Source organism: Monodelphis domestica, chromosome 6 (genome assembly GCF_027887165.1).
Source record: "Monodelphis domestica isolate mMonDom1 chromosome 6, mMonDom1.pri, whole genome shotgun sequence".
NCBI lineage: Eukaryota > Metazoa > Chordata > Mammalia > Didelphimorphia > Didelphidae > Monodelphis > Monodelphis domestica.
In genome coordinates, this window is record NC_077232.1 from 196502023 (window position 1) to 196521824 (window position 19802).

General features: G+C 36.4%; 1 protein-coding gene across 8 annotated transcripts in view; it reads left to right on the plus strand.

Annotated features, from left to right (window-relative positions):
• Positions 1-19802, plus strand: part of RAPGEF2 (Rap guanine nucleotide exchange factor 2) — a 315781-nt gene that overhangs the window by 91093 nt on the left and 204886 nt on the right. The window lies entirely within an intron of this gene.

Here is a 19802-nt window from a genome sequence, read left to right on the forward strand (position 1 = left end):
TAGTCCATTCTTAACTCATTTGTAAAATGGGCTGGTCATGCTCCCAACATTAGGGAAAAACTAAGAAAAAATAATAAAAATTTAGTATGTCTATGAATGCCTTTAAAATAGCTCATACAATTTGTAGAGTACTGCCTCCTTCATATGAATTTTATGCTACATATCCAGTTTGTCATTTATTAATACCAAGTATGTGTAAGATGCTATTTTGGAAGAACTCCTCCTAGAACTGCCATTTTAAGAGGATGCCCAGGCCAGCTATCTCTTCATTTCCCCAACTGGCTGTACTCTGTTGCATTTCTTTATCATGCTCCTTTCATCTTTCAGCTTCCTTTGATGTGCTGTCTTCCCCATGAAATTGTACACTCCTTGAAAGCAGAGATTGTCTTTGTTTTTTGTTTGTAGCCCCTGAACTTAGCACAGTGCCAGGTATATAATAGGTGATTAATGTTTTATTGAATTATTGGCTTTCTGAGTGGATAGGAGTTTGTACGTAAGTGAAGAACAGGGATCCTTAGTCTTTTTGTATCATCAAGCAGCCTGAAGTGAAGCCTCTGGATCCTTACCCAGAGTTTTTAAAGGCATAAAATAAACTACAGATGGTTACAGAAGAAAGAAATAATTGAAATATAATCTAAAGATAGGAAGACTGATCTCTTGTTATCTAATAACATGTAATTTTGAAGTAGTGATGAGCATAAGTGACATTTTAAGATATCTGTAGCAACTGTAATGTGACAGGAAAACATCTGTGATTTCTGTTGGTGACAACGTGAGAAGTACTTTGAAATGCTGCTGTGGTTTGTTGCCTACATTCTAGATGGAAGGAAATGCTTAAGTTCAGTTAGAGGTTAGTGAAAATGAAAGAAGTAAAATTTTTTCCCATCTAAGCTCACAACTCCTAAAATCCAAGTCCTTGAACCCCATGATTAAGAACTTTTCATTTGGGAGATATTTATTAATGAGTTAAGGAAACTTGGATTCATGTAGAAAAGAAATGGTGGAAGGAGTATATGATAAAAGTGTTTTGGAAGGTACAGTGCAAGTTATTTGCTAACTCCTGTTTATAGAAAATAGATTTTTCTTGTTATCTTTTGTTATTATATTATCTATGTTTCTGTAAATGTCCCTCATCTTCATAGAGAACCATGCCTTATAACCAAAAGAAAAAAGGAAAATTTTAAGGTTAAGAAGGAAAAACTAATCTCACAAAACCCTTGAGTTTCTATTAGTAGTAGTAATTTAGAGCTTTCATATAATGAATAATTTACAGTTCTCTTGAGTAGTGTTATATCTATTGATTATTAATGTATTGTGGAATGGCTGTTTAACCTTTGTTTTCTGATCTGTGATTGGAGAGAACTATAATCCAGGGAGGTAGTTTTGCCAAGTGAACAGAGAGACAGTCAGGAAAACCTGGATTCCTGCATCTGCTACTTACTGGCTGTGTGAGTCTGAGCAGGTTATTTTATCCCTGTCAGTGTCCTAGACATTTTCCTCAAATTATACATTGCAGAGCTGTTTATATCTGCATCAAGAGAGAGGACTTTCTCATCTGGAGCTTCTTATACCATGAAATCACAGTTATGTTCTGTTTCCTTCTTCTTTGCCCCCTCTCCAAACAAATGAACAAACCAGCAGTCATATAAGCCATAGTTTTCAAATAAATTAATGACCATCCAGTTTGTATTACCTCTCCCCAACCCCTTTAAATTCATGCCAGTTGCTTTTATAAGAGTACAAATAATTCAGCATGATTCAAAAGAGGAAACATGTTGAAAGTAGAGTTACAGGACTTATTTTCCTATTTTAGCTCTCTGCCACTTGGTACTCATGTGACTTTGCACAAATAACTTACCATCTATTTCTTTGATCTTTAGTTTTCTTATCTATAAGATGAAGGAATTGGAGTAGGTGACCTCTGTAAGGTCACTTTCAGCTCAACAGTTGTGATTTTGTGATTATAGTCGACTATCTCTTCTCTCTCTCTCTCTCTCTCTCTCTCTCTCTCTCTCTCTCTCTCTCTCTCTCTCTCCCACACACACACACACACACACTCACATGCATTTTTTAAGAGATTTTTTTTTTGTTTTTTTCTATGGGGTAAATTTGGTGTGACATCACTAGAAGAAAGCCAGCTGTGAGTAATTATCACTGATATTTTATTTCCAGTGTTTTAATTGGGCTATTATTGGCTCTTAAGTTACTTGAAGAGTCACCAACTTGTGAGTCATTTAAAAAGGGTCCTTTTTAAAAGCCAAGTAATATCAAAGTTATATGGGGTAATAGAAAGCAATGGATCAGGAAACCTTAAGTCCATTTCTGACTCTACTGCCTGATATTGGGGGATTTACTCCTTTTCTTTTGCTCACTGTAAAATGAAAGCATTCAACTAGATCAAGACCTCCTCACTTTTTTGTGTATCTTGGGCATCTCTCCCACTTTCTTAAGAAGCTTCAATGACTCCCATTTCCTCTAGGATAAAATACGAATTGCTCTATTCAACACATGATTTCTTTATACATCTGTGTGCCAGAAAAAGTGACCTTGGTATTCCCTTTACAAGACATCTAGTATGTCTATAGCCTTTATACAGACTGACTCTGGTGCCTAGAAAACTCTTATGTCTATGCCTTTTGAACCCTCTAGCTCTTTTTAAGGCTCAGTTCATATGTCCCCTCTTTCAAGTGAACTGACCCAATTTTCCCTTTATTAAGCCCCCCCCTCACCTCCCCCCCGTACTAAATCATGAAACAGTTATCCTGTATTTATTATTTGTCAATATTTTATACTGTCTCTGTAGAATATAAGCTTCTTCAAGATATGAGACCATTTCCCTTGAGTCTTTATGTTTTGGGGGTCTAGCACAACACCTCATATTTAAACCTTTGATAAATAAATGATGACAGTGCTAAAAATAAATAGCAGAGTCAGAGTGTTTGCCCCAGAATTTGTTTATAGGAGTCAGTTTTTGCCCTGAAAGTGTATTTTAGTTTTTGACATGGCAGATATTTGCTTTATAGTCTGCTTCACTGGTATCATGAAGCAATGCATTTGAAAACATGCCTGAATGTGTATAATTTTTAAGTCCACAAAGTAGTGCTCTTAAGATTTTTTGTAGAATGGGAAAGATGGGAGAGGGAATTTAGGCCCTGTTTACTCTAGGGTTGTCCGCAAACTGGAATGAGATGATATCTGCCTTGTCAGGGTTCCCATCATTTAGGTATGTGATTTAATAATGAAAATATTTTTCAAGTCAAAAAAAAAAAGTGTGGGTTGTCTAACACTAAACAAAAAAAAAAGTTAGCTATTGTTGGTATGCGTTTCAGCAAGCAACTGATGTGTACAGTAAACTTGTCAAAGGTTACACAAGCAAGGAGGAAGACATATCTCAAGTTCAGGCATACAGCCTCCTTCCCTTGACCTTCTTTTCAGGTGATTTTCTTTGTATCCTTCTTCACCATTAAATCGTTTCAGGCTTTAGTGAAGTGACAACCACATTATGTGCTGTAAGTGGAAGGTTTGGCTTGTTTCCGTTAACTGTATATTGTGTAGTTAGCTGTTCTTCATCCTTCCCATGTCTCAGGGGCTAACTTAAAAATTTAGAAACCATTAAAAATCGCTCTCTTTTTATTCGTTCTTTTCCTTTTGGGGACCAGTAATTGGGGCAAAAAACTCATATAAAATACTGAAAAATTTAAAACAAGGTCATCAGCACTTTTGCATTCATGTAGGTGTTAGCCTTCATTCAAATAGGTAAGTGCCTTTATTCAGATACCTTTTACAATTGGTAAATAGATCTTTTGTTTTTAAATTCTTGCCCTCCCGCCTTACACTTAATACTACCTATTGAGTAGTAAGGGCTAGGCAATGGGGGTTAAGGGACTTGCCCAGGAAGGCCAGGAGGTTTAGGATAGCTCCATACACAGTCAGAATAGCTAATGTTCTAGCTGGATAGTTTTGTTTGCATATTTGACATTTGATTCAAGTTTTTTTTCAATTTGTTAGTGTTTTTGGCAATAGGAAATAGTGTGCTGTGTGTTTTTCTTCAAGCATAAGAAAATGAAATATTTAAATAATAAAAATGTAAATAATTTTCTGCAAATTGAACCCCTCCATGGGCTTTATTTTTGATGATGGTGTCAGTAGACTTTAGAATTTTATCAATGCAGCCTTTTCCTCTCTCACGGCAGATCATACATAACATACAAACCCTACATAATACTTTAGCATGCAGTATTTGTCTAAGCCTTTCTGTAAGAAAATCTACCCAATATACCAGAGTTCTTTCTTAGTATCTCCATTTGTGCTATGAAAATAAGAACAAAAGCTTTTAAATGGGAGGGGGAAAAACCCCTTTGTATGAAATTTCTTAGGGGTTAGAAATGTAATTTCTTTTATGTGTGGAGCTTCCACCAATACACATCTTTGGTGATACTGGAAAGTTAAGTGTACTTGCCTGAGGTCACACAAAGCCACTATATGTAGAACACTGTGTTAAATATCTCAGATAAAAGTCTGATATCCAAGACACTTGGGTAAATGATGTCACAATGTGACCAAATGCCAAAGATATTGACTTAAAATATGTTTTTCTCTTTATTTTTAAAGTTTTTAAGTAACATGTTTTTTAAAGCTAATCTTTCCTCCCTCTTTCCCAATATTAATCATTAAAAAAAAAAAAGATCAACCCCTAAGGCAGATCCCTTTTGTCACATGGAAAAACTAAACACAATCATTGCTGAAAACTGCAGTAAGACAATATTAAAGTTTTATTAGTAAAGCTTTAAGAGCTTTTAAAACGACTCTAAAACTTTTGTGATAACTTGTATTAATACTCTTAGGATGATCTGGCTTAGTTGGGTTTCATCCCAAAGTTTCTTGAACCTTATTTTCTCCCACTTCTGAGGTGATACCATTGCCTTAGCCATTTTCCTCTCTAATCTTTTGCAAAGTTGATTGTTCGTTTATGTGAAGAAGTGTTTTCTGGGACCTTTTGGAGTTATCCTAGTGGTTGTTTTATGTTAAAGTTCTTATTGAAATAGTAATAATGAGGTTCACTGTCTTTATTTGCATTCATTTTCTGTTTCCCAGTGTCAGTAATAGGGTTGGCCCTGCTGCAATTATCTATAACTCAGTGTTGTTTCATTTTTGTTCTTTCATCTAATTTTCTGCTCATCTGAATCTCTGCTCTAATATGGGTTAGCTTGATAGCAGGCAAATAGTTGGTTCTGAAATGAATCTAGCATTAGGAACCAGGTTTTTAAGTGTTAAGATTTGACAATTGCTTTCTGAACATGTGACATTAAAAAAAATCTTGCTATGTCTAGCACCTTCATTCTTTTTTGTTGTTGAAAAATTCTTTTTGAAGAAAATATTCATATGTAGATATGAAGTTTTTTTTTTGAATAATCTATATTTTGGATTCTTCTCTTAATCCTCAATCTTATTTTCTCACATTTTTGCTCTCCTTTACAATGTCCACTTTCCCCTTAAAAACACTTGGGAATCCAAGGATCACTTGCATGAGAGGACCGTTTCATAAAAATTCTTTATAGAATTTCTCTACATTTTTTATCCTTTAGGGCTGATAGATACCACTAAGTGCCAATTATCTTTATGACAATCTTTTTGTTTACCATTAAGCAGATTACAGAATTAGATTACTTAAGCATTTTGTGAAATGATATTTGTGTTTAATGTAACCAACCTTAGCAACTACTTTATTCATCTTTCCAAGGAGAATGGTGCTGTTTTTCCATTTAGGTATATATTCTGCCTTCTACATTTTTATAGGGCTGTCATTAGGGATGTGAATCAGTTCCTCTAGTAGTGTATCAACTTATTCATTTTTAAAATTGACATCTTCTGTTTTTACATTTCCTTTCTTTAATGTAAGGCAGCTAGATGACTCAGTAGATAAATAGAGCATGGGGACTTGAGTCATGAGTACCTGAGTTCAAATTCAGACCCAGATACATATTGTATGACCCTGGGCTAGTCACTTAACCGCTGCCTGCCTCAGTTTCCTCAACTGTAAAATGGAGACAATAACCTCATAAGTATGTTGTGAAGTTCAAATGAGATAAATAGATATACCTTCCACATTGTGATGGTTAGGGATACAGTTCCCCAGAAATCTGGAAAGTCCATGTAAAATTTTTTGGCCCTACCTTCATATCAGAGGAAAAGTCTTAATTTTTTTCTTTTTCTTTTATGGGGTATTTACAATTCCTTATATCCCTTTAATGATATTTTTCCATTTCTAGACTTTGTGTCATCTGTTGGCTTTCATGGTCTTTTCACAAACTTCAAAAAGTTTTAAAAAGTGTATATTTATGATATCAAAAGGTAAAATATGTTGATATTATACAATACCATCCATGTATTTTATCCATTTCAGAGTTTCTAAACTTTCTGTCATGTGCCTTTGTTTGTTATCTTTTGACTTCTATAAAACCCCTAAAAAAATTCCCATTTAATTTCTTATGCTCATCCATGATATATTAAAACTGTAATGTGGAAAGTTATAATGTAGAAGGGATACTTATACTTATAAAATAGTTAGCATATTGCTAGGCACATAATAGGCATTTAATAAATGCTCGTTCCTTTCTCCTCTCCTCCCTAGTTAATGGCAGAACTTTCACAAAATTCTTCCTGACTAACCTGTTGTTATAGTGTGTAAACTCTCCAAATACTTTCTCTCTCTCTCTCTCTCTCTCTCATACACATATGTATATATGAAGAAATGAAAAGGAGAAGTACTTCAGAAAGTACGATTAAGGAGATAGCATCTACTACTTCAAATTTCTCCTGATTGTGATCAGGAAATCTTCATTTGAAATATAACTATCGGATTGCACTTTTTATTTAACAAATTGTTCCAGAATTTCACCCCCCCCCCCCCCCCCCAGCTTGAACCTTTAAGGCATTCATTGCCTTATTGAATGATTCATATTATTTTCCCTAAGGAAAAAGCTAGATCTACCAAGAAGTCTGAGTGGGGCCCTATAATTTGCTCAGCAGATCAGCTCTTTTTTGACTAAAAGAGGTGGCAGGCTTTAATTTTTTCACATTGAATTTCTACATTTATAGGGCCATTATAACTGCACACATCTATCCTCACATGTTATTCTATTTTAAAATTACAGTAGCACCGTGATTTATCAAAGGTATTGTCTCTTGTTATCCTAACTTGTTTAAAAAGCTGCTTTGAAATAGTGTTCAGTCTATATCATCCCTTTCTTCAGATGGAAGGATTTGGCTGTTGAAGAATTATCTTTGAGACTAGAGAATGCCAACTTTATTCCCATCATCCTTGATTCTTAAGTAAAACATTCAGGATAGAAAAAGCAAATGTTATATTTTTTGGCCTTTTGTCATTGAAGATCTGAAGTGATGATGATTATTACTCTCCATTTTCTCCCATTCAGGGAGTTTGTCAATTTGTAGAATGAGTAGGAAGAATTTTTCTACATTAAATTGTTTTGCCTACCTACTAGTTTGAGTCTTTAAATAAAGTGTGCCATAACACACATATTTTAAATTTAAAGCAGTTGCAGGGTGAAATTTAACAAGGAAGACAGATATCAATGAAAGGTCAAGTTAAATTTCCAATTAAGTTTTAACAGGTACTCCTATACTGGCACTATCCAGAACATTTGTTCAAAAGGTTAACAGTGTTCTAAATTTTTAAAATTAAAGACAAATCTTAAAAAAAAAAATTCACTTGAATTTCTCCATAGTCCTACCCTCAAACTAAGCATACCACCAAGTCTTATAAGATATTTGAAGTGTTAAACCTTTAACAGTCTTCACTCCCTTACCCTTTCTCCCAAGGAGAAAAGAATTCTCACTCCATATCTCTTCTTTCTGCTGAGCTTGCTCATTATAATTTCATAACAATCACTTTTATTGTTTTTTATATTGTTGTTATTCTATATATACAAACTGTCTTCTCAAACCTTATTTCTCTTTTCATCCATTTTAAATTTCGGTATGAAAAAAGCAGCCATAAAACAAAATATGCATCCTAAGTTACTTCATTCAAGAAGTTTCCCCATAATTAATTTAAACTGCATGTCTAGGAACCAACCAACATTGAGCTGTTGATTATTAAAGTTTAGAATTCTAAATCATCATTGAAAATATGAAGTTATGTCAAAATGCAGAAATTCAATTAGCCATGGTCCTTAAGGAGTCTTATAGAGTCGAATCAAGCAGTCTGGGGTGGGGGTGCTTGTGTAACTAGGAAGTCACTAGGTGGTAGATTTCCTGGTGGCTAGCTAGGAGTTCCTGCTGGAAGAGATCCCAATAGGTTTAAGGATAGGCAGAAGGGATAGTTATCTAGCCAATCAGTCCTAGGAGGAAGCTTGGCAAAGCCTGTTTCTTTTCTTTCTTTTTTTTTCTTAAACCCTTACCGTCCGTCTTGGAATCAATACTGTGTATTGTTTCCAAGGCAGAAGAGGGGTAAGGGCTAGGCAATAGGGGTCAAGTGACTTGTCCAGGTGCCCAAGTGACAGCTGGGAAGTGTCTGAGACCAGATTTGAACCCAGGACCTCCCATCTCTTGGCCTGGCTCTCAATCCACTGAGCTCCCCAGGTGCCCCTGCAAAGCCTGTTTCTTAAGGGCAGGCACCTCTTTTCTTCTCTCCTCTCTTCCTGAGTCTTTTGGTTTGTTTTCCCATCTGTAATATAGGAGTAATAGTACTTAATTTGGACTTAATTCACAAGGATCTCTTAGGTTGGTAAATGAGAGATAGAGCTAGCTAATGTTGGTTCTAATTATCTACTTGGTAAAGTACTGAAGTTCCTAGCCTTTCCAGTTCTCCCTTCTACTGTGATTGCTCATCAGTACCATCCCAAAAGGGATTGGAAAGGAAGATGTAGAGATAACTAAGAAGAAGTGGAATGAGCAGCACTGGATTTGTAGAAGACTGCATTCAAATGCTAAATTTGAAGTGTGGTACTGGGTAAAGAACAGGGGATTTTTAGACTCAGATGACCTTGACAGGATTCCTGGCACCACCATGAACTTTGGAAATTCAGTTTTGTCCCTGGTAAATTGGATATGGGAATAGATATTCTCTGAGCTCCTTTCTAAACTCTAGATTGGGGATCTTAGAATCCTCAGTGTGGGATTTTCAGGAAGTGGTGATTGGGATGGAAGATTTTAAAGTTGTCTAGCTCTAAATTTGAATGACTAAATAATCAAGTAAAGGGCTACTTTCTCTAATCTGAGAGGCAGGGTGGTATGGTGGATAGAGAGCTAGCTGGCTTCAATGTCAAGATCTGACTGAGTTCTAGTTTGCTTGGGATATATAATTGTCCTACTGGCTCAGTCACAATTTCCCAACACCTTAGTTATTAGACTATTAAGTTGCAAAATAGTTACCATCTGCTTTGGGAGAATTTGTATTGAGGAGTCTGTAGAACTTCTGAAATCACAGGTTTCCTTAAAAAAATATAAAACAAACAAACAAAAAAAACCCAATAGCTTGAAGCATGAGGATGTGAAAATTTTAACTGAAATGAAGTTTTGTGATTTATGGCTTATATTGTTGCATTATTCCTGTCCCTAGGGACTTCTTGTAACTGAGGTAAATCCGTTTCACAGTGTCTTTCATACTTAAGGTATTAAATATGCTCCTTGAGAGCTTATCTAGAGTACAGCAGTCTGTCCTTGGTACCTCCCCTGTGTGGATGCAAGTGGAAAACCATCCATGCCTTGGTAGTTACTGTGGCCAAAATAAACAAACCAAAATATTTTGGAGGCCAATCCCTCACTACTGACTGTTTTCTCCACCCCTAAAAAATGGTGGGGTCACATAATGGATTGATTTCCAGCAATAGAGTCAGGAGGATCTGTGTTCAAATGTGGCCTCAGACACCTAATAGCTGTCCGTCCCTGGGCAAGTCATTTAAGTTTGCTTTAGTTCCTCATCTGAAAAATGAGCCAGAGAAGGAAATGACCATTTACTCCAGGTCAGGAGGCGTTAAATAGGAATGAAAAACAAACAATGCATTATATTGGAAAACATCATATATTTGCATTATGGTGTATGCAAAAGCTTACTGGATATGGCATCAATGGGTCTAGATAAAATCCTAGCTCTGCCTTTATTGCCTGCACAACCTTTGACAAATGACTTTCTTTCTTGGGAATTTAGCTTTTTCAGCTCTGAAAAGAGGGGAACTTGAAAGTTACTTTTGGCTGCTTGTTTCTGTGCTGGGGTTTTATGCTTCTAATCAGCCTCCCATTACTAGAGATCAGCAAAACTGCATGTGAAATGCTTGTCTGTGTACTAAGTAGGGGTTTGGTTGCTCACCTCATCCCTTTTCATGTGGTATCTGAGGGGATGGCCAATGTTTATGCTTTCAGTTAGAAACTAGATAACTGCTTCCTATAAATGGCTCTTTGTCCCTTGTTCTTCACCTTGCATTTTCTACTGTTGGGCCATACGCCAGAGTAGAATTGGAGGTAGAAGGGAATATTTCTATTTTATTTACATTTCCAGGTTAATTAGAGAGAGCTTTAGAAGATCATTCTGTCTGGGAAGAATGGACCACTGTGGTGAAGTATATTAACTATGCGACTAATGAGAGGCAAAGTCAGGGTCATGGAGGGAGAGCTCTGACCTTGGATGAGGAAGGGTTGACTGTAATTCCTGCCTGTGACACATAAGAGTTAACCATGGCCAGATCTCATAAATTCTTATTGCTTAAGGGCATACTCTCAAGTCAGTCATAGGTTACAGACCAGCGTGATAAGTATTGGTGGAAGGAATGCACACGCAACAATCTTAAGGGAAAAAAAATTGATATACTGATATTTTGAAGAATGTGAATAAAAAATTCAGAGGTAATATTTACCACAGCTAGCATTTATATGGGACCTACGATATGTCTGATACTGTGCTAAAACGTTACAAATATTGTCTTACTTGACATTCATAATAATCTTGGTTGATGTTATTATTTGTTCCCTCTTATAGTTATTAAGTGACTTGACCAAAATCACATAGAGATCCCTGGCATCAAGCCTAGAATTCTATATATCCTATCCATTGTACTACCTAACTACCTAAGGACAGGGAGTTTCCTAATTGGTTATCTGACTCCACCAGTAATAATAATGTGGAAGGAATACCTGTATATTCAAGATAAATACAAAGTATCCTTTTTTAAATTACAGAAACTAACAGAGGGGGATAGTCTGATAATAATAATAGCTGATCTTTACTTTTCAGAGGATTTTTATTGACTTAGAATGATGTGACTTTCCTAATAGAGCTTTCTGTTGAGGTATTGGGGACATACTGCCTCTGGGATAAGCCCTACCAAGTGATTTACTAATAGAAACACTTTGTTTTCTTGGATTTGATTAGAAACATAAGATTTTGAGGCCTTAATACAAATCTCTGATTCTTCGTAAAGTTTGGACTAAGTGTTAAAATAGTCAACACTCTCTAAAACATTTATTTCAGAACTTTCCCTGGCATATTGGTTACTCTAATAGTCCATAGACTTTTTACATATTTTGTTAGATCATTTTATCATGAACTATTGATTTTTCATAATTTGTTCTGGTACTATGAAATGGGTTTGTGAGACTTTGGATCTTTTCTCTTCATACCCAAAATGGAAATAATAAAGGAAAGAGACTGATTTTCCTCAAATCCAGTATATCATTTACCAAGTGGGATAGGACAGATGCTCAAATCCCTTTTTCTTTGAAAATTTTCTATAGGGTTGTCTATGGAAACTAGGAAATATGATAACTTTCAGAGGATTCTGGGGAAATGTAATCTTTTTCTTTCAAGGATTTCTATTATGCCACCTTTCTTGAAAGTATAGGTAGTTGAGTCTGCCATCTTGTGGTCATTCACAATAATATTTTTGCTCAAGTTTAGACCTGAAAAACAAGATTGAAAACAGATTTTTTCTCCTCCTCAGTTGCAGTGCTGATTTCAAGAATATTTGTATTTAGATAAGGCAGAACTGAAATCTACAGCTGGCTTTCCAGGAATTTTGCTTGAGCTCTGATCTTTAACTGACTTTTATTGGATACACTATAGATTATGGTAAGAGTAAGCAATACAGAGGGTTGTAAGACAGTGTTTCTGCCTTTAAGGAACTTAGAAGATTCAAGTGAGCACTGGAGTTTGAATAAGGAGTCTTGGGTTTCAGTGAAAAGTCACTGATGACTTCAGCCATATGACCCAGTCAAATCACTTTATCTTTGAGTTTTATCTCAAAGCTAATTTACTAATCTATAAACTAGGAATGATGAGTGGTGGTAATAATTTCAACTGGAATTTATTTAATATTTTGCTATAGAGAGTTTTGCATACATTTTCTCATTTGGTTCTAATAACTGAGATATTATCACCCAATTTTGCTATAAAACAAACCAAAGTTCTAAGAAATGAAGTGATTTGCCCATGGGCATGAAACCAGTAAATGTCAAAAGGGAGAGCTTCCCTGATTTAGCCTACAGCTCTCTTTCTATTCATTCACTGCCCTCTGTGTTCTATCATATTGCCTTTAATCATTGCTCTGCTTACCTCACAAGGCTAGCTAGCAGAAGGATCAAATAAGAAAATAAGCAAAAGGTGTTGGTCTGTGGGGACAAAACCTAAACACATGGTGGGCTAAAAAACAGTCAAGGATAGCAGATGTTAAGTATCCACCAAGTTGGTAGCAAAGAAAAAAATGTGCTATGTGTGGGTTCAGAGGAGGGAAGGGACAATTCACAGAAGCTGGGACTAGTTGGGGATTGCTCCTTGGAACAAGGTGGTCCTTGAGGATATCACAGGTTCATAGCTCTTGACCTGGAAAAGGACCTCAGATGACATGTAGTCCAAACCCCTCCTCCACCCCACTTTTTTTTTTAACAAATGAGGAAACTGAGGCCCAAGGAGTAATTTAATGACCTACCCAAGATTCCTCAGTTTCTCTGATGCCAGGGTCAGTATACATTTCACTAACAAGCTCTACAGAGGCAGGAATATATAGGATCATATAGGGGAAAATGAGTAATCCAGCTTAATCAGAGCATAAGGTTTCATTTAGTTTGGGGGTACTAGGTTGGGGCCATAATGTGAAGGTTCTTAAATGTCAAGACTGAGGAGATGGAGCTTTATTCTGTATCAGCTAGGGAGTTGTTGAACATTTTTAGTAGATGTGCAACATGTACAATCCATTATCTAATCTGGAAATATGTTAGTAACCAAGTTTCAGTGCCCCCTTTTCAGCATTACTTATTTTATCTGACACCATTGATTTGGTGCTAATATTTTTGAGAGGGGAAAAAAATGGTATACTGTAAAAATTTGGTAATGCCTGTCACTTCATATTGCACAGACTTAAATATGTATTGAAAAGCCAATAAAAACCATGTGATTTCAGCATTTTGGGGGGAAAGAAATGAAGTTTCTTAAAATAGGGACAATCCTTAAAAGGTTTAAAATAAATATTTAAAGGAAAATCAAATAGAAATTTATGAACTACAAAGATAAAATAATGAAGTATATACTTACGTTAAGAATTCTGTATATCATTTGACCAAATGTCAATTCCAGTTATTATGCCCTCTTCATCTCCATTTTTAAAATCTGTGAAATAAACTATTAGACTTTCTTGAAATGAAGAAGACAGTTCTTGGATTGAGTGATTAGCTCTGTCAGACAATTTACCATTCTCTGAGTCAGTTCTGACTTAGAGAAAGAGTTTATTAAGTGGGTGTTTACAAATGGATTTCCTTTTTTTTTCCTTTTCATTATTAAAGACAGAAGTTTCAAACAAGTCTTCTTTTGAAATTATGTTAATGGCAGGTAACATGAGGACACCATCCAGTAAACCAAAATATAGGAATCTAGCAATTTAGAGAGAGGTTATTTGGTTTACAAAATGTTTTATCACTGGATTTTTTTTTTTTAGCAAATGTATCAAGTGCATTTGAAGTATAATTAGTATGATTTATTGTATAAGGATTTTCATTCAGACAGAAGTGTTCAGGAACCTTAAAAAACTTAAGTGTTTTTATAGATTTGGACTCATTGTATACCTTTTAATCTTCTGTTATTATGTTAATTTAACAGAATCCTAGAAATGACAGAGGAAAGCAAGAAAGATTACATGTAGTCATTTTAATTAAGCATATGCTTAATCCATGTATCATGAGAGTTACTAAAGAAAAAATATTAAATGTTCATGGACTCCTGTGCTTTGAGAGAATTGATGTTTACTGTCTAAAGTATCTCTTACAGTTCTGAGTTCCTTTCCGTCTGCAGATATTTTGGAAGTGAACAGTGAGGAGGTGGGGGTAATGTTATACCTACTCCTTATTTTATATATGAAAAATTACCTAGAGAAGCACACTCAAAACTCTTCTGGGTTCTATGAACCAAATATTCGAAGTTCAAGAGGGGGATGATCTTGCCTTCTATTTTAGATTCAATTTGCACCCCGTCTTCTGGGATGTCCAAGGACATGCATACTCAAAAGCCAATATTTCATATTTTTATGCAAAATTCCTGTTTGCTATTAAAATGGTGTATATGATTAAGACGATGAATGAAGATACAACTTAGAGCAATGATATAAAGGAACACCAGAGGTTGGTGAAATAGATACCTGACTAAAATTATCCCATCTTTATATTTGCTCAGTTGTTTGTTTTAGTCAAGTGATTGGGGTTCTTCTTTCCAGTTAAAACTTGCTATTTTCTCAGAAACCAAACTGAAGCTTCTGGCTCTTCTGCCTTCTTCTAGTTAACTGCAGCTCCTTTCAGATTGTGATCTGAGTAAGAAGAGATAACTTATTTCAATTTTTGATCTCTCCATTTAGAATATATTAAGACCTTCTCTCTAGCTAGTCATTGTCAGAAAAATCAAGCGTCTTTGGGATCTCTTCCCTCTGCCTACATAAAGTTCCCTAAGAAAAGGAGATAGTCCAGCCCCCCAAGACCTCATGAATGCTTTCCTACCCATTTAGGATCAGAGCTTACTCCTCTTTTTATAAAGTGATTAGCTCTTAATTGAATTCATTTCAATGCATATTTGCTATTTCCAAGGATAACCAAAACAACCCAATCTATCATCCTAGAGTTTATCCTACTGTATTCCATATACAGGTTAATATTGAACATATGGTTTCATTGGTAATATATGGGGAAATCCCAAGTGCGGAAACTCCCTTTTATATACCCTTGCTGTGTTCAAAGCAAGGGGTAGGGAACATACCTATGATTTAATTGGTACAGGGGATTCACGGGTGAGGAAACTCCAGTGCACATGGACATCTTTCCTGTAGTTTATAATCTTAGAGAGTGTTTAGAGAACAGAGAAGTCAAGGATGAGAAAGCCAGTATGAATCTGGAATTCAGGATGGAGAGAGAAATGACTATAGGTTTGGGAAATAGGTCTTGTGGAGGCAGAGTAATAGAGAGTGAAGAAAGGCAAGTTGGTCGAGATGGCTGGTCCAGACTGCACACTAGAGGGAACCACTGGAGTTATTGAGAAAGGGAGTAACTTGGTCAGACCTGTACTTTTTGGTGGCAATATGAAAGATGAATTGGAGTTGGCAGTGAGGAGGCAAAGAAAACAAATAGACTATTGCAGTAGTTTAGGGAAGAGATGATGAGAGTTTGGACTAGGGTGGTATTTGTGAATGAATACAGGGTGGTACATGTAAGCAGTGTATAGATCTGGCTACATGATTAGATACATGAAATGAGAGTTAGGAGTCAGGGAATATACTGAGGGTAGGAACCTGGGTGACTAGAAGAATTAGAGAAGTTAGAAATAAAGGTGTTTTGGGGAGGGGGGATATTGTTGCTTCTCTTTTGGACATTATGAGTTGGAGATGACTGTAAGGTCCAAAAGGTCCAAAAGACAGTTGATGATGAGAGCTTTACCCTTAGGAGAGACTGGCTAGATATATAGCTCTGGGAATTATTTGCATAGAAATAATTGAACCTGGGGGAACTGAAGAAGTAACCTGGTCAAAGAGTGTAGAGATGAAAGAGGGCCCAGGAGAAAGCTTTGGGCTGTACTTGGCAATTAGTGGGCCTGGCATGCATGATGATCTAACCAAGGAGATAGAATCGCATTGAGACAGATAGGAGGAAGACTGAGGACAGTGTCACCAACACTGAGAGGCAGTGATATTAAACCCCAAAGAACACAGAATATCTAAAAGAGGAGGCAATCTATAGTACTAAATGCTGGAAAGCAATCATTTAGGATGAGGATTGAGAAAATGCTGTTATATGTGGAAATTAGGAGATCTAGGTAACTTTGGTGAGAGGCGTTTCAGTTGAATGAAGTTGAAAGCCAGAGTTTATAGGACAGCGTTTAGTAGCAATTGAGAGAAGACATGGAAGCAGTGATTGCAGACAGGTTTCACCAGGAGTTTGGTTGAGAAAGAGATGAGAGATATATGGGACAATAGCTAATGGAAGGACATGCTAGGATCTAAAAGGATCTTTTAAAAAGAAATTTGGTGTGTTTAGGTATGTAGCAAGAAAGAAAACAGTAGATAGGGAAAGATAGAAGATCTGAAAGGGGCAGGAGAATGAAAGTGGGAGCAATATATGAGAAAAGATGAAATAGATGTTGGCTTTGTGTAGGAAACCTCTACCTCAGAGATTGGAGTAAAGGAGGAAGAAGTGGAATGTAAGAGGGCTGTGAGATAAGAGGGAGTGAATAAGATTAGGATGAGCTGAATTTTAAGCTGGGAAGGTTGACTTGCCATTGGAGTCTCAAGGAAAGAAGAGAAGTTTTCTAATAGCTGGCGATGGAGATAGATGAATCAATTATGGAGGCATAAAAGGGCTTTCTTCAATGAGGGCTTATTTGAGATTAAAACCAGAAAACAAGGTTTCATTTCAATAGCACAGTTGCCCCTTAAATTTATAACTTCTTAGCCTACTTTTGTATGACTTCTACCGTTTCAAGAAAAAAAGAAGTTGGGGGAGACTTCCTTTTTTCCAGGTGGGGGAGAGAAAGGTTCATTGTTCTGAAATGCTGTTTCCTGATTAGAGTAATGTGTTCCTGTTTGTATTTAATAACTAGGAAACTTTAGGAAAGCAGCTTACATTTTTAGTAGGGGCAATAAATAGTAACAGAGATACAGGGGGGAAAAGATCAGTTCATGAAAGTTTGCTTTTGGAGGTTATTTTGGTCAGTTTGTTCCCTCACAAAGTTTTGGGGGCAAAAATGAAAATCAGCCAGATTAAGCGATTTACAAGTCAATATTTTCAATAAATAATTTCCATTTCATCTGTCCTGGGAAATTGCAGGTTTAAACTCCAAGACTGCTCAATGAAGAACCCAGATTTTCTTTCATTTTGGAACATTAAATACTAGTTGAGCATCATTTCTGGTTGCTGCTCAGAGATTGGAGTAAAGGAGGAAGAAGTGGGATATAAGGGGGCTGTGAGATAAGAGGGAGTGAATAAGATTAGGATGAGCTGAATTTTTCAGCTGGGAAGGTTGACTTGCCATTGGAGTCAAACATTATGGAAAGGCAACAAAGTGTAGGGAACAGAAAGATGGTCTTGGAGTCAGGAAAACTTGGGTTCAAATCCCACCTCAGAAACAAACTAGTTCTGATTTCAGCCCCTCTGTACCTTGTTTGTATATGGTTATTTTGCATGGTGTTTCTTCCATTCAGTCAATGAGTTCCTTGAGAGAAGGGACTTATTATTATTTTGGGAGGCCTTTAGATTCCTAGCATGTGCCTTGCATGTAGAAAATGCTTAATAAATGTTTATTGACTTGACTAGGTTTTATTATTGTTGTTCAATTTTTCCAGTTGTGTCTGAGTCTTCATGACTTCATTTGGGGTTTTTTGGCAAAGATAGTAGAGTGCTTTTACCCTTTCCTTCTCAGCTTATTTGACAGATGAGGAATCTGAGGCAAACAGGGATAAGTGACTTGCCCAAGGTCACACAGCTAGTATGTGTGCAAGGCTAGATTTTAATTCAGGCAGATGAGTCTTCCTGCCTTAGGCCCAGAGCCCTATCCTCTGTGCCACCTAGCTAACCTCACTTTGACATATCTCTATTCCAAGCAATTCTCTGAAATGATGATATGTTGCAAGCAAAGGGCTTCAGTAGAGATGAGAGATTTCTTTCCTTCCCATGAACTTCCTTTTTGGTGGTGAGGACTCTATGGACTCTTTGGAATCACCCCCATCCCCACCCCCAACATGAAAAATGGCAAAGAGCAGGCCAACAAGATGCAGTAGACCTCTTGGTCCTGGAGTTGGCAATTTGGGGGCAGGGTGTAGATACAAATAGAGACAAAGGTAGATACAAATTAAGATAAATAAAAGGACAGAAAATAGAGAATCTGTCAGGGAGATGGAAAGCACCTTAGAGGGAGGAGAGCTTCCTTCTCTCCTTCTTTTCCTCCCTCCCTTCAAAGCCCCTCCAAATACTCATCGAACATCTGTTGGTGAGAATTAAAGCAGTTAGTCTAGAGAAGCACCATAAAAAATGTTATTTCTTCTTATTTTAGAGACATGAAGGAAGCTAAGATCTGAGGTAGAAGTAGGAGCAACCTAGGTGGCAGCCCCTGAAAGGTTTCCTTTTTAAAAAATTGAATTTCACTTATATGAGATTACATCTACTATCTGCCTGATATTGTGCTGGGACAGATAACCAAGTTTGCCCCCAAATACATAACCTGTCTACAATCTTAATATGGGGATAAAATATCAGTCCAGATAGGAATGCACCAGAGAGGTTGGGGAGTGAGGTGGGGCATGGAGTGGGAAGAGGTATAAATAAAGATTTGGTGATGTGAGAATGGGTGGGTCACAGAAGATTTTACAAAAGGGAGGCATTTGAATTAGGCTTTAAAAAATGGGTTCATTTGAAAAGGCAGCCAAATGGCACAGTGGATAGAGTGCTGGGCCTAGAGTTAGGAACAATAAGTTCAAATCTAGCCTTAGACATTAGCTGGATGGTCCTTAGCAAGTCATTTAACCTTTTTTTTTTCTTCACCTGTAAAATAAAGGTAATAATAGCCCCTGTCCCCTAGAATTATTTTCAGGATCAAAATGAAATAATAATTGCAAAGTGCTTAGCACAGAGTCTGTTGCATAGTAAGAACTTAATAAATGTGATTATTGATATTATTAAAAACATTTATTAAACCCTTACTCTGTACAGTGACTGTACAGGGCTAGGATCTAGGGAATCTGGGAAAACCCATCTCATCAAAGGGTTCTCTACTTTATTGGAAGTGGAATCAGAGCACAGTCCAGGCATAAAGAATAGCTTAAACAAGCAGACTTCAATTCTTTGAAAACTTTCCTATATATCTTTGTCAAGATTCTCTACATCTTTATTCTTTCAAAAATGGCTTTTTATTCTACATAAATTTCTATGCAAAAGTCATTTGTAGATAAAAAAGGAGTTTAGAGATCATTTAGTGAATTCACTTTATATTTTATAGATGAGGCCATTAATGACTAGAGAAAGGAATTGAGTTGTCCCAAATATTGGAATTCAGGATAGAGGAGATAATAGAAATTGAATCCAACTGCATCATTTTATAGATGAAGAATTTGTGTTCTTAAAATGTTAAGTGATATGTCCAATATTACATACCGTTAGCAATCCAGCCTATCCTGGTCAAGCATCCAGTGCTCATGGTTTCCCAGTACAATATTAAGGAAGCTATAGTTGAATATATTTAAAGCCTGTTGAGGACTCCAGCTAAAAATGTCAGTTATGAAGAACAGTTATAAAAAGGAGAGGGAAAATGCTCATATTTTCCTAAATGT